General features: G+C 35.4%; 1 protein-coding gene across 6 annotated transcripts in view; it reads right to left on the reverse strand.

Annotated features, from left to right (window-relative positions):
* The window catches only part of TCF12 (transcription factor 12), a 370,182-nt gene that overhangs the window by 289,323 nt on the left and 66,057 nt on the right, over positions 1-14,802 (reverse strand). The window lies entirely within an intron of this gene.

Genomic DNA, 14,802 nt, shown 5'->3' on the forward strand with positions numbered 1-14,802 from the left:
AGGAAAAGAAAGAGCTTAGGGTGACTATTTTGCTTCTGTAAAATACTCAGGCTGAGAATGGTGGCTCATACCTGTAATCCCAGCACTTTGGGAAGCTAAGATGGGAGAATGGATTGAGGTCAGGAGTTTCAGAACAGCGTGGACAGGACAGTGAGACCTTGTCTGAACAAAAAAATTTTTTTTTAATTAGCCAGGCATGGTGGCACACACCTATAATCCTAACTATCCAGGAGGATGAAGTGAGAGGACTTCTCGAGTCCAGGAAGCCAAGGCTTAAAGTGAGCCATGATTGCACCACTGCACTCCAGCCTGGGTGACAGAGCAAGGCCCTGTCTACAAACAAAAACAAAATATCAAAATAATTTCTTTTAAAAATAAAATACTCGAAAGGGTGTTTTATAAAGAGGGATACAGGTTCATTTTGTTTTACTAAAACAGCAGAAATGACACCTATGGGAGACAGTAGTAGGGAGGCTAAGTCAGCATTTCCTCAAGCTTATTCCATAGACCACTGATCCCTTAAGCAACCTCTCAAAAAAAAATCCCACGTTCATATAAATCTAGGAAACACATGCAGTGTTTATATGGTATATGCAATACTAGAGTAGTTCTGGGAGATTAAAAAAATGTGCATGACTATTAAAGACCTATACTAAGGTAATCTAACTTTGTTTAATCAAGTGTTCTCCAAATAGTTCACCACAGGTTTTGTTGCTGTATCTATTTTTGTTTATTTAAAGAATACCTAAGAACACCCAGAAATACTAGGAAGTATCAATTAATAATATTTTTCTGATAATGACACATAATCAAAAGTCTTAAAAAGAAAGACTACCCTTAAAAAAGTAGTAGAAAAATATTTGTATTACAGTATTTGGCTGGTATTTCTCCACCAGACACAAAGTTTTGAACATAAAATGCTTTCAACGAATGGAAGAAAAAAACAGTTCTCTAAAACAGCATATAGTATCGCTAACACTTTAAAGATCAGAATGAATTTCTAAATTTTCCTGAAAGCTTAAAGAACAGAATGTAAACTCAGAATTTAAGACATGAACAACTATTAAGTCCTATGTTTAAGTTCATGAGTTCAATTTTCAATTATCAATATTCTCATGAGAGAATTATTATACAGCCAGAATTGATTATATGCAAAAAGTCAAAAGTTTATCATAACTTGAAGCGAGAGTGAATCTTTATGGAAATTACATCACTGAGAACAAAAGCAATTTTCTTCAGTTAAGGTCAAGAGCGCATCTACTCCTCAAAATGAAGGCAGACCGATGTACTACCATATAAGAAGGCTGAGCCAACAAACCCTTACAAAATGAAATCTCAAGAAAAGGTTCTATTTGATTTTATGTTTGCTTATGAGGCTAGCCAAGTACTGAGGAGAGAGGAATAAGTTGAAAGTAGAGGAAACAAATAAGAACATTAGCTTCCTTCTTCAGTCTGCACAGGTGATCAAGGACCTTTAGATTCAGTTGATCTTCATTATTCATGGATTCAATACATGAACTTTGCCTATTTAATAAAATTTGTTTGTACAATAGCTAGGTCTTCCAGTCACTTGCAGACAAACAAGAATAACAAAAAAACCTGAGTGACCAAACATACACATTCCCAGCTGAGAGCGAACAGGCCTTCTTGCTTCAGTTCTTATAACGTAAACGAGTGTTCTTTCTGCAGCCTATTTAGTGCCATGATTTTTGCATTTTTTGTGTTTTTGTTGATGATTTCGCTATTTCATGGCCAAGTCATTTTGAGTGTTGTCTAGTGTTCTCAAGCACAAGAAGGCTACAATATGCATTATGGAGAAAACAGCTGTGTTAGATAAGTTTAGTTCAGGAATGAGTTATTGTTTTGTTGATAATTAGCTCAATGTTAATGAAACAACAACATTATTTAATCTTTAAACAGAAACACACATAAAACAAGGTTACGTATTGATCAGTTAACAAAAATGCTGTGACCAGATGCTCACAGGTACCTAACCCTGTATTTCCCTTAGGAGCAGTGGTTCAGTATTCACTAATTCAGTGTCCATGACAACTTTATAGACCGTATTACCTTGACTGAGAAGTCAAAATAGTTACCTATTACCCTATGTTACATCACCTCCAGATGTCCTTAATTCATGGAAAGTGGGCATTTGCAGAAAAAGTTTTCAGAAATGGGTAAATGTTGGTTACAGTTTTTATATAAAAGCCCTTAAGAAATGATCATGTTCCTCTTGTAGAAGAATCAATTTTTTTCTAAGTTTGCTGTCAAACTAGTAGTGGCAAACTATGAAAGATGTACAGTACTTTTAAATGGTAAACTCTCAGCTTTCCAGTAAATTCATTTCACTGATTTTAGAACTGATCCTCTTTTCTAAGATGCAGAATTCATATCATCTGTTGGTTTTCCAGGTGGGAGTATGTAAAGGATTCATCTAAATCAATCATGACCTGTAAACTGCTACAGTAGTACAGCATAAGAAACTCTATAGACTATGTCTGTTTTATCTGTTTAAATGTAAAGCTTTATAGAGACATACAGAATGAAAACTGAGACTCCCTTTGGACTGACAGCTTGTAATATAGCTTGTCAGTCAAAAGGAAAGCTTTTAGAAACTTCTCTCAAGTCACTTAGTTTTCTTTTTGAATTGGGATATATCTACATGGGACTCTAGAAATGACATGCTTGACTGATAACTGTCTTTTGCTAGTTCAGTACTCTGTATTGTGTCAAAAAATACATGAAGGAAATAATTAATTATAGTCAACCAACATGGGTAGATGTCTCTACACAGAAAGAAATCTCAGGTTCATTAACATGAAGATGTATGTGTTAGGTGGATTATGTTTGTTTTAATACTTTTTATGGTAAGCAATCTAAACATTGTAATTGAGTATGATTTTAAGGGCTCTCACCTTGGGAGGAAACACAGAGGGCTATTTTTGGAAAGCATACTTGATTATCCTTTTGTGTTCTCAATTTGTTGGAAAGTAAAAGGTGGACGAAGTGTTTGTTTTCTCACAGGGCATGTGGAATAGGTGACTATACCCCTCCTAACTCCCTCCCCCTGTTTTCATCTCCCATATACAACACAATCACCATCATATCTTTGCCTACTGAGCCAACTCCCAATTTTAGTCTTTTGGAGCAACAAAGCACAGGAGTTCTAGTATTGACTTCTGAACACGGACAATGAAAACCACACCAAATAACTGGGGAAAGAGATACGCTCCTCAACTTCGGAATACCCGTAATCTCAAATCCAAATTCAAGGCTTATTGGTTTCTCTCTTTCTAGAAAGTTTCACGTTCTCCTTCATTCAGATAGTTATGTTAGGGTTGTTATAACACCTTCTATATCTGGATTCACTCTTTTACTCCTACGGCCTTCCAAAGGCAGTGGCAATCTTTCTCTTGTGGCTTTCACCTTGAACTCTTACAAAAGGACAATCTCTAGAATATACAATGGAAGCAGGTTAAATTAAGAACCAGTCACTCAAAAATATGTCCTATTGATGTAATGATACATAGCATCAATTGTTAGATTTTACTGACCAAAAAAAAAATTATGTGTTTCAGGAAAAATGGGAGCTAGTAGAACACATGAATGACATCAAGGAAATCAGACAAATCCAGAATGTGAAACATTCCTAGACAGGTGCTCTGCTTTCTCTGAAACATCTCAGGTATAAGGAAAAGTATTTTAAATGAAAAGAAACTAAAATATGAAACAATCAAATGTAATGATTTTTTTTAAATGTAATTTTTTTTTTAACCTACTGAAGAGATTTTGGGGACAACGCATGTAAATAGAAATGATGTCAGGGGAATTGTTGTTAATTTTCTTTGATAGCGCAGGGTAAGTAGGAGAATGTCCTTTTTGGTGGAAATCCTTACTGAAATAATGCAGGCTGGTATTCAGATCTGTGAAACCTACAAAACCCAATATAATTTGTGGGATTCCTGAACAATGCAATATAAATAAAAGCAATCCCAGCACTTTGGGAGGCTGAGGTGGACAGATCACGTGAGGTCAGAAATTCAAGACCAGCCTGGCCAACAGGGCGAAACTCTGTCTACTGAAAATACAAAAATTAGCCTGGCATGGTGGCACATGCCTGTAATCCCAGCTACTACGGAAGCTGAAGAAAGAGAATCGCTTGAACCTGGGAGGTGGAGGTTGCGGTGAGCTGAGACTGTGTCACTGCACTCCAGCCTGGGCAACAGAGTGAGACTCTGTCTCAAAAAAAAAAAAAAAAAAAAAGAGAAAAGCACTAGAATAATTACACTACAAGAAAGGTAAAATTTATTTCTAGAAAAAAAAATATGGCTGGAGAGTCATAATAAACAGGATACCTGCAAAATAAAGCACTAAGGAAGAATTTCAGCAGTGAAAACCTAGCCAAGCCCCGGTAATGGTAAATTTGACACAGATCATACCTCAGTGAAGAAATAATCAGGATTCATGTGCAGAACTAGAAATCATTAACAAGGAGACACAGGTAATAAAAACAAAATTAAGACTCTGAAAAGTGGCAACAGAAACATCACCCCCTTATTTCATGTTTCTGAAGAACCAGCATTTATGTTGACTGATTTCTTACTTTTAATTTCATTGATTTCTGCCTTAATTTTTATCATCTTTTCTTTTGCTTATATTTGATTCAATTTGTACCTATTTAATTTCCTAAGGTGGAAGCTCAGATGATTAATTTTCAGTATTTCGTCTAGTTTCTATATTCAATGCTACAAACTTCCTTCCAAGCACTGCTTTTGTTGCATCCCATGAATTCTGATAAACTGTTTTTATTTTCATTTAGTTTAAAATATCTTCTCGAGATTTCTTTGTTGACCCTTGTGTTATTTAGAAATGCATCATCATCCCTTATTTTATATGTTTTTAAAAAACAACAACAACAAAAAAAAAAAAACAGACCTCTGGCCAGGTACAGTGGCTCATGCCTGTAATCCCACTACTTTGGGAAGCCAAGGTGGGAGGATTGCTTCAGCCCAGGAGATGGAGGCTGCAGTGATCTTGATGGTGCCAACTGCACTCTATCCCTGGTGATAGACAGAGATCCTGTCTTTAAAATTTAAACAAAACAGATTTCAAGAAATGAAGTAGATTACAAACAGTCAAAAAGAAAACTAGTCACAAATTTTAGGAATAGGAAATATGTTTTGCCTTTCAAATATTACTGCATAAGTAAATGAATACTCCTAGTTATGAACAAGAGAAAAATGAAAAAGTTTAGCATTTGATTAAGAAATGAAATTTAGGCCAGGCATAGTGGCTCGTGCCTGCAGTCTCAACACCTTGAAAGGCTGAGGTGGCTGAACCACTTGAGCTCAGGAGTTTAATATTTACTAATTATGAATTCAACTTTTTTTTTTTTTAATTGAGAGGGAGGCTGGCTCTGTCATCCAGTCAAGAGCGCAGTGGCTCCATTTTGGCTCACTGCAAGCTCTGCCTCCCAGATTCAAGGGATTCTCCAGCCTCAGCCTCCTGCACCACCACACCCAGCCAATTTTTATATTTTTAGTAGAGATGGGATCTCGCCACACTGGCCAGGCTGATCTAGAATTCCTGGCTTCAAGTGATCCCCTAGTGCTGGCCTCCGAAAGTGCTGGGATTACAGGTGTGAGCCACTGCACCCAGCCAAGTTCAACTTCTTTAATGGTTAAAAGACTATACAAGATCAACTTTCATCTTAGTTGAGTTTGGTAGTTTACTGTTTGAAGGAATTAGTCTATTTCATCTAGGTTGTCAAATTTATGTGCATAGAGCTTTTTGGTATTACTTATTATCCTTAGAATTCCTGTGGAGTTTGTAAGGACAAGCCCTGTTTGGTTGCTGATACTGGTTCTTTATGTCCTCCCTTTTTCTACTGTATTGCTAAAGATAATCAATTTTACTGATCTATAAAAAGGAAATCCAGCTTTTGATGTCACTGATTTTGGCTACTGATTTTCTGCTTTTAATCCATTGATTTCTCCTGTTATCTGGGGTTTATTTTCTTCTTTGACTAATTTCTTTTTCTCCATGTTTTTCAGAGACAAGTTCTCATTCTGTCACCTAGGCTGGAATGTAGTGAGGTGCTCATGGCTCACTGCAATCTTGATCTCCTGGGCTCAAGGGATCCTCCCACCTAAGCCTTCCAAAGAGCTGGGATGACAGTCACACACCACCCATGCCCAGCTAATTATTTTAAATTTTTTTCGTAAATATAGATGGGGGTCTTGCTATGTTGCCCAGGATGGTCTTCAACTCCCGGTCTCAAGCAATCCTCTCACCCCATCCTCATAAAACACTGGAATTACATGCATGAGACTGCAGCCTAGTTTTCTGAGAGGGAAACACAGGTTATTGATTTGAGGTATTTCATCTTTTCTAATATTAGTGCTGAATGCACTAACTTTCCTTTTAAACCTGCTTGGCTACATAAATTTTGACACATTGAATCTTCATTTACATTCAGTTTAAAATATTCTTTTATTTCCCAAGAGGCATTCTCTTTTACCCAATGGATTATTTAAAAGTCTACGGTCTAATTTCTAAGTACTTAGAGATTTGTTATCTTTCTGTTACTGATTTCTAATACATTTCCATTACGATCTGAGAATATGTTTCGTTTAAGTTCAATTCTTTTAAATTTATTAAGGTTTGTATTAAGACCAAGATATGGTGTGTCTTAGAGCATGTTTCATGTATACTTGGAAAGAATGTATACTCTGCTGTTGTTGAGTAAAGTATTCTGTAAATGTCAATTAGATCTAGCTAGCTGATAGTGCTGTTTAGACATTCTGTGCCCCTGGTGATGCTATTTACTAGTTATATCTATTCTATAATTGAAGAGTGTTGAAGTCTTCAATTATAAATGCTAAGTTCCTTGTGTATTTGAAAAGAATGTATATTCTGCTATTATTGGGTATACAACAAAATTGTCAATTAGATTTAGCTGGTTGATAGTCTCCAAGCTTTTTTTTTTGAGACAAAGTTTCACCTCTGTCATCAAGACTATAGCGCAGTGGTGTGATCTCAGCTCACTGTAGCTTTGACCTCCTGGGTTAAAGCAATTCTTGTGCCACAGCCTCCCTAGCAGCTGGGACTATAAGCACATACCACCACACCTGGCAAATTTTTGTATTTTTAGTAGAGACGGGGTTTCACCATGTTGTCCAGGCTCGTGATTTCAAGTGATACACCTGCCTAGGTCTCCAAAAGTGCTGGGATTACAGGTGTGAGCCCCTGCACCCAGACCACCTCCAAGCATTCTATACCATCGGTAATTTCCATTTACTAGTTCTACTTCTAAGAGAAGAATGTTGAAATTTTCTGTCGTAATTGTTGAGTTCCTTATTTCTCCTTTAAGTTCTATAAAATTTTGCCTCATTATTTTTAAATTCTGTTATTAGCTACTTACACATTTAGGATTGGCAAATCAATTCTTTTATCATACGTAATGCTCCTGTTTAATCTTGGGTATTATTCTTAACTCTGAAGTCTGTTTTATTTGTTATTAATATAGCTACTAGCGTTTTCTTTACAATAATATTTGCATGCTATATCTTTTTCCATCTATTCACATTTAACCCACCTTATTTAAAGTAAGTTTCTAATAGCATAAAGTGGGATATTTTTCATATACTCTTGGCAAACTCTTTTAATTAATTTGTTTACAACATTTAAAAATTCAATGTAAATACTGATGTGTGAGAACTTACATCTACCATTTTATTATTTGTTTTCTGACTGATCCCTGTTTCCCCTTTCCTGCCTTATTTTGGGATATTTGAATTTTTTTAACTTTTATTTTAGAATCTGGGGGTATATGTGCAGGTTTGTTATACCCCAATATACCATATTACACCCAATATGGGATACTGGGTGGTGCTGAGGTCTGGAGTACAAATGAATCTATCCCCCAGGTGGTAGGCATAGTATCTAATAAGTAGTTTGTTTTTCAAACCTTACCCCTTTCCCTCCCTCACCCTCTTGTATTCCCCAGTGTCTACTGTTCTCATTTTTTTGACCACGTGTACCCAATATTTAGCTCCCACTTTTAAGTTAAGAACAAGTGGGGTATAATTTTCTTTTTCTGCATCGGTTCCCACAGGATGATTTTCAACTGTATCCATGTTGCTGCAAAGGACATGATTTTGTTCTTTTTATGGCTGCATAGTATTCAACTGTATATACATACCACATTTTCTCTACCCAATCCACCACCAATAGGCACATCGGTTGATTCCATGTCTTTGGTGAAGAGTGTTGAAATGGACGTATGGGTGCATGCGTCTTTTTGGTAGAACAATTTATTTTCCTTTGGGTATATATCCAGTAGTGAGATTGCTGGGTCAAATGGTAGTTCAACTCCCAGGTCTTTGAGAAATCTCCAAACTGGTTCCCACAATGGCTGAAAAAATGTACACCAATAGCGTATGTGTTCCACTTTTACCATAGCATTGCCAACATGTTATTTTCCTTTTTAGTTTTCAGATTAATTATGACATGTCTGGGCATAAATTTATTTAGATTTATTCCATTTCAGTTTCTCTGAATCTGTATGTTTGTGTCTTTCAATAAATTAGTGACATCTTTAGCCATTTAATTCTTCAAGTATTTCCTCAGAACTATGTTCTTTCTATATGTTGATCACTTCTTCCACTGTGAGTTGAAATCTTCCTGGTTATTCATATGTTAAGATAATTTTGGATTACAACCTGGATGCCTAAAAATATTGCTGTGAAACTCTGGTTCTTGTTTAAATGTCTAACATGTTGTTATTTTCCCATAATAACCTGAGGCTCTGTTCAATTTCTTTAAATTCTTTCTTCTCTAACGTTCAGATTTAAAAATTTCTATTTATCTTCAAGTTCACTGATTTTTTTTTCCAGTCAATACATATTCTGCTACTGAGCCATTCAGTGGTCTTTTTTCCACCCACTTATTGTATTTTTCAACTCTAACATTTCCATTTCTTTGTAACTTCTATTTCTCTGCTGAGACTTTTTCAAACATTTCAAGAGTATTCACAATTGTTTGTTAAAACGTTTTTATAATAGCTACTATAAAATCTCTGTCAGATAATGCCAATGTTATTATCATGTGATGGTATATGTTGATCACCTCTTCCCACGTGACTTGAAATCTTCCTGTTTCTTCATATGTTCGATTATTTTGGATTATAATCTGGACATTTTAACATACTCCTATGAAACTCTGGTTACTGTTTAAATCCTGTGGACACTGGTATTATTTTTGTTTCAACAAGTGATTCATTTGGTTAGGCTTAGGCCATGAGCTCTAACATGGCTTCTATAGGCATGGTTCTAGCATCAGTTCAACTTTCAAAGGCTTATACTGGTGCCATGTGAATCTGGCCCACTTTTGTATCACCAAATGATTAGCGTGGATGGCAGTCTTTATTTCTAAGTATGCATAGCTCAGAAAATTTGTAAATAACTTTATGGTATTGCTTTCCCAAGGTTCTTCCTACATGTGGTCTCACAGCTTTCCAATTCCCTGAGGCATCCCTTTCCATTTCTTCATCCAGAATACTGGATCTTTGGTACTCTGCTTGGGTCACACTTCTGATACTGTGTATGACTTGGAAACAAGAAATGAAAGGACAGAGAGATGAAGAATGGGGAAAAAAAAATAACAAAGGGATCTGTCAACTGTAGAGGAAAGTTCTAATCCCTTGGTATAACCATGGGCTCCTGATGTAGCTTCTGCTGCCATTACCACTGATTTCTTGGGAATAGCCAATCAGAGATGGAGAAGAGAAAAAAATAATAAAATTTTAATACTGAACTAAGCAGTTATCTTTCCTGCTTCTTGAGCCAGAACTAGCAAGCATCTTTTAGAGCTTTTTGTTTCAGATTGCCCTACTTCCAGGTTTTAGACTGTGTTAAGTTCAGGTCTGGGGACACTGGAAGAAAAAAAAATGGTAAATTCACAGCCAGTGAGATGCTACTCTAAATTCTAATCTTCTTTCAAATCCCACCTGGTATTATTTATTCCGTAGGGTCCAGAAGAGTTCCATCCATTTTGCCCAGGTTTTATAGATGTATTCGGTGAAAAAGACAGGGTGTATGTAGTTAATTCATCATACTTGGAAAATGAAACTAACCTTTAACTTAGTCTCAGTTATTCAATTCTCACTGACACATGAACTCCTCAAGTATCCTCATAAAAAGATATCAGTAGTTTAAAATAAGACATTAGTCCTAAGCATTCTCCTTCCATTTACCAAAATTACCCTAATTTACATAATAACCAACTCATGAAAAGATAGTCATAACATTATTAACAAAATCTAATCATGTGCTGGCTAAACAGCTTTTATGACTACAGACTATCACTGCAAGGTCCTCAAAATTTTACAGTATACTATCAGAAAAGAACTTCACTTCCTCACTCTTTAGCCTTTATAAAATTCACAATGGCATAACATACGGCACATCACTGGGTATTTATGTCTGTGATCCATTTACAGGTAATTAGGTAAGAATCAACATTCAACAAAATGTTATGTGACTTTCAATAGTAGACCCAAATTAAAATTAATAATAACATATTTTATTTCAGAAGAATGGCCCTTAATCTCTTTCAAACTCTGGCTGCTACGTGAGAAACAAAAGTTTTAAAATTTATTTTTAACAAAAGCAACAACAAAAAAATCAAAAGGAGAAAGAGTGTGACAATGCAAATTAAGGGAGATCAGATTTAGTGGCAAGGCTGAAATTTTTATTTATTTATTTACCTTGAGAAAGGGTCTCACTCTGTCACCCAGGCTAGAGTACAATAGCATGATCACAGCTAACTGCAGCCTTGACCTCCTGGGCTCAAGTCACCCTCCCACGTCAGCCTCCTGAGTAGCTGGGATCCAGAGGCACGCACCACCATGACCAAGTTTTTTTTTTTTTTTACTTTTTTTTTTTAAAGTAGAAACAAGATCTCACTGTAATGCCGAGGCTGATCTTGAACTTCCAAGCTCAACTGATCCTCCCACCTCAGTCACCTAAAGTACTAGAGTAACAAGCATGAGCCACCATGCCTGGCATAGGAGATCAATTTTTAAGGAAATATAAAGAATCATACGACAATTGTGTTTATCTACATAATAAACTAAAAAGTTGTTTTAACCAACTTACTTTTTCTATACGCTGACTGATAAATGTTAACTCTTGTACAATGTATTAATCAATAATTATTTCCCTAAATAAGAAAGGACCCCATAGTAGCTCTGACAAGAGAGTATTTGAAAGGAATTAAGGTATACAAATAATGAGTAGCTCATCTTAATTTAGTTTAAAAATGTTAAATGTTTTGCCATGAAAAGTTATAAACCCTAAAATGTCTTTTAAATCTTTAGACCATCTTCATTCAAGCAGTAGTATATCTCTACATTCACAGGCTAAAAAGGACATTTTCCATAGTATGTATTGATGAGATCGTACTTTCTCCAAATTTTATATAAACAGGTCCAAACTTCACTGTCAACCAATTAGACATCTGAATTGAGTAAATTAAAACACTATATTGTAGCAATTAGAGTTACATGAAAGATAATGTAAGGTCAGAAGTTCAGCCCTTCCAATGAAAATTCAACATTTGGCTTTTTCCTATGCCTCTATATCTGGTCAACCATTTTATCTCGTCCAATGTGGGACATCAGTCATTAGCTGGAAAGTGAAGACTGATGAGGAAAGAGTAAACGGGGGAAAGGTAAAGGAACCAGGAAAGAATTGCATGCATACATCAATATAAATCCTTCACTGTTAGTGAATATCAACTGAATGTGTGAGATGGTGGGTCAGGAATATCATCTTTCATTACATGACATAGTCTTACATAAGGCGGGCTTGGGAGATTAAAAGCAAACCCCTGAGATTTGTTAACAAATATGAAGAGTGGCCAGACACAGTGGCTCACATCTGTAATCCCAGCACTTTGGCAGGCTGAGGTGAGAGGACTGATTGAGCCCAGGAGTTTGACAGCAGCCTGGCCAACATGGTGAGACTCCATCTCCACAAAAAAATTTAAAAATCAGCCAAGTGTGGTGGTGCACATCTTTGGCCCTAGCTACTCTGGAGGCTGAAGTGGGAGAAGTGCTTAAGCCCAGAAGGTCAAGGCTACAGTGAGGCCATGATCATGCCATTTCACTCTCCAGCCTGGGTGGTAGAGCAAAATCCTATCTCAAAAACAAAATAAAAAACAAAAAACAAACAAAAGAAAATGAAAAAGAAAAAAATTCTGAAGAGTTATAAAGGAATTTTAATGTAGGTGTTCTGACAAAGTTGTTAAAGCTTTCAAAGTTTGGCAACATTTCAGAACCATACCCCAAGAACACACTGGCCTAACAAGACACATGCTACCTCTGCTCCAAGTTCTGCAGTAATGATGCTACAGGCCAACAGCTATGTAGAGAAGTGTTAATAATAACAAATCTGCCCATGTTAGAAACTAATTATTACTCTTTCCTTATTAAAATTAGTACTTTCAGTATTATAGCTAACACAAAATATGAAATGCAATAGAATTTACCACTCAAACCTATAGGTCCAATATTTTTTAATTGCTGACTAGAAGGGCAAAGAAAAATATAAACACCATGTTCCTCTAAATGTTCCTGTAAAATATAAGTGCCATAAAGAAAAACTAACCTGTGATGGAGCTTCTTTGAATAAAGCTTTGGCATATATTTATCCTATAACTACAAGTCTGTAAGTTCGTAAATCTATCCTAGAAAAGGGGTCGCTTTGTGTTTTGTATCATATCATTAGGGATACAGTTTGAAATAACAGCATTAAATCTTATTTTGCTCTACTGGTGATGCCTAACATACATTTTCTTTAATAGAAAACATCATAAAGAGCAAATACACGCACGCGCACGCGCGCGCGCACACACACATGATAAAGGTTAACTGGAAAAGCTTGCCACATTAAGTTGAAAATGGTATAATATTTACCCAAAAAAAGACAAGACTATGCTTAAAAATAAACAGTTCACTGCAATACCAAAACCACCGAAGTTTTTGCCTGCTGAATACATTTAAAGATATTAATATAATTTTTATCCTAAAATAAGAAAAAGTGAGACATTTTATTTTTAGCTACTTTATTTTTTGTCTTTCCAATCTTTACATCGACATATAATTTAATAAACTCTATTGTTATAAAGTCCATCTCTGATGTCAGAAAAACAGCCAGGTCAAGGAAAACTAGGTTTGGGAGAGCAGCCTTGACAGTTCAAGGCCAAACACTTTACGTAGGTCTAACACCTTCTACACAGTATCCTCATCTCCTAGTATCACACCCAAATGTAACAGTTTCCTGTTTCCTGAAAAGGGTGCATTAAGTTCACTTTAAAGGTCAGTTAGTACTTGTAGTGGGAAGAAAAGAAGTACTATACGTTACTAAGTCAAGGTCAGCCCACCCTCTAGAAAACAGCAAACTGATTCCTAAAGCATTAAGACTGGAATTACAATCTGGGTCCTTGGGTGTTAACACAGGCTGTCTCAGTGCCTTTGAGGCAGTAATGTCAAGAAAGATTTAGACAGACACACACAGATGCTGTAAAATATAAATGAAATATAAGCAAATAACCTTCTAAAGTGAAGGTTTGCAAACTACAACTAGGATATACAAATCCACCCAGCTGCCTGGTTTTTTTTTTTTTTTTTTTTGCTTTGATTTGAAGTCCTACAAACACAGAACACTACAGTTAGAACTGGTAGGAGAAAATAGTTTTTCCTTTAAAAAAGAGTTCAACAAACTTTTTCTTAAAATGCCAGATTAAAAAAATGCCTTAGGCTTTGCAGGCTGAGAGGCAAAGTGAGGATATATTATAGGGTCTGATAACCATTTAAACTATAACCATTTAAAATGCAAAAACCATTCTCTGCTTGCAGGATTTAAAATATTTTTTCTAATGTTAAAATATAAAACATTACAGCAGCAGTATGATCCTAATTTAAATGTTGGTATAAATATGCATAATATGTAATATATGCATAGAAAAAAGACAGGAATGAAATCAACATCAGAATGTCAATAAATAGTCATCTCTTGGTAAATGTTATTTTTAAAACCTTTATTTTTTTAAGTACTTTCTAAGTGAATTATCATTGATATAACCAGTAAGAAGTTTAAATGGATTACAGTATACTTTTATAAGAAAATATAGACCAAAAATATCAATTGCTTAAGTTTAGTTATTTAGTTATATATGATACAGCTTCAGTAACACTTTGGTATTCACCACATCACACTGTTGAATTAAAAAGGTAATTTTACATCTTTTACCATCCATAAATAAGAGAAGTCCCTTTATTTTGAATATGTGAAATCAGAGTTGCTGATCTGGACTTTCAAGGTCACTACTCTGGAATTAGTTTCAGACACATAATTCACTTTAAAGTTCAATTCAAATATTAATTGTCTACTATATTCACATTAGCTTCAATGTTTCTTTCAAAACACAGTGCAAATACTGTGACCAAAATCCTAAATATATTCTATGCACACTCTTCATGGTCTTTACAACTATAGCAACTAACATCTAAAGTCATATTGGACAGTACAATTTCTTGTTGACAGGCTAAACAGTTCAAACAAAAATACAGCCATGCACCATATAATGACATTTGGGTCAAAAACAGACTGCATATGTGACAGTGGTCCCGTAAGATTATAAAAACATTTTTATTGTATTTTTTATATGTTTAGAAACACATTGTGTTACAAATGTCTACAATATTCTGTATAGTAACATGAGTAACATGCTATACAG

This window comes from Sapajus apella, unplaced genomic scaffold (assembly GCF_009761245.1).
Source record: "Sapajus apella isolate SASKATOON/1434 unplaced genomic scaffold, GSC_monkey_1.0 scaffold37, whole genome shotgun sequence".
Lineage (NCBI taxonomy): Eukaryota > Metazoa > Chordata > Mammalia > Primates > Cebidae > Sapajus > Sapajus apella.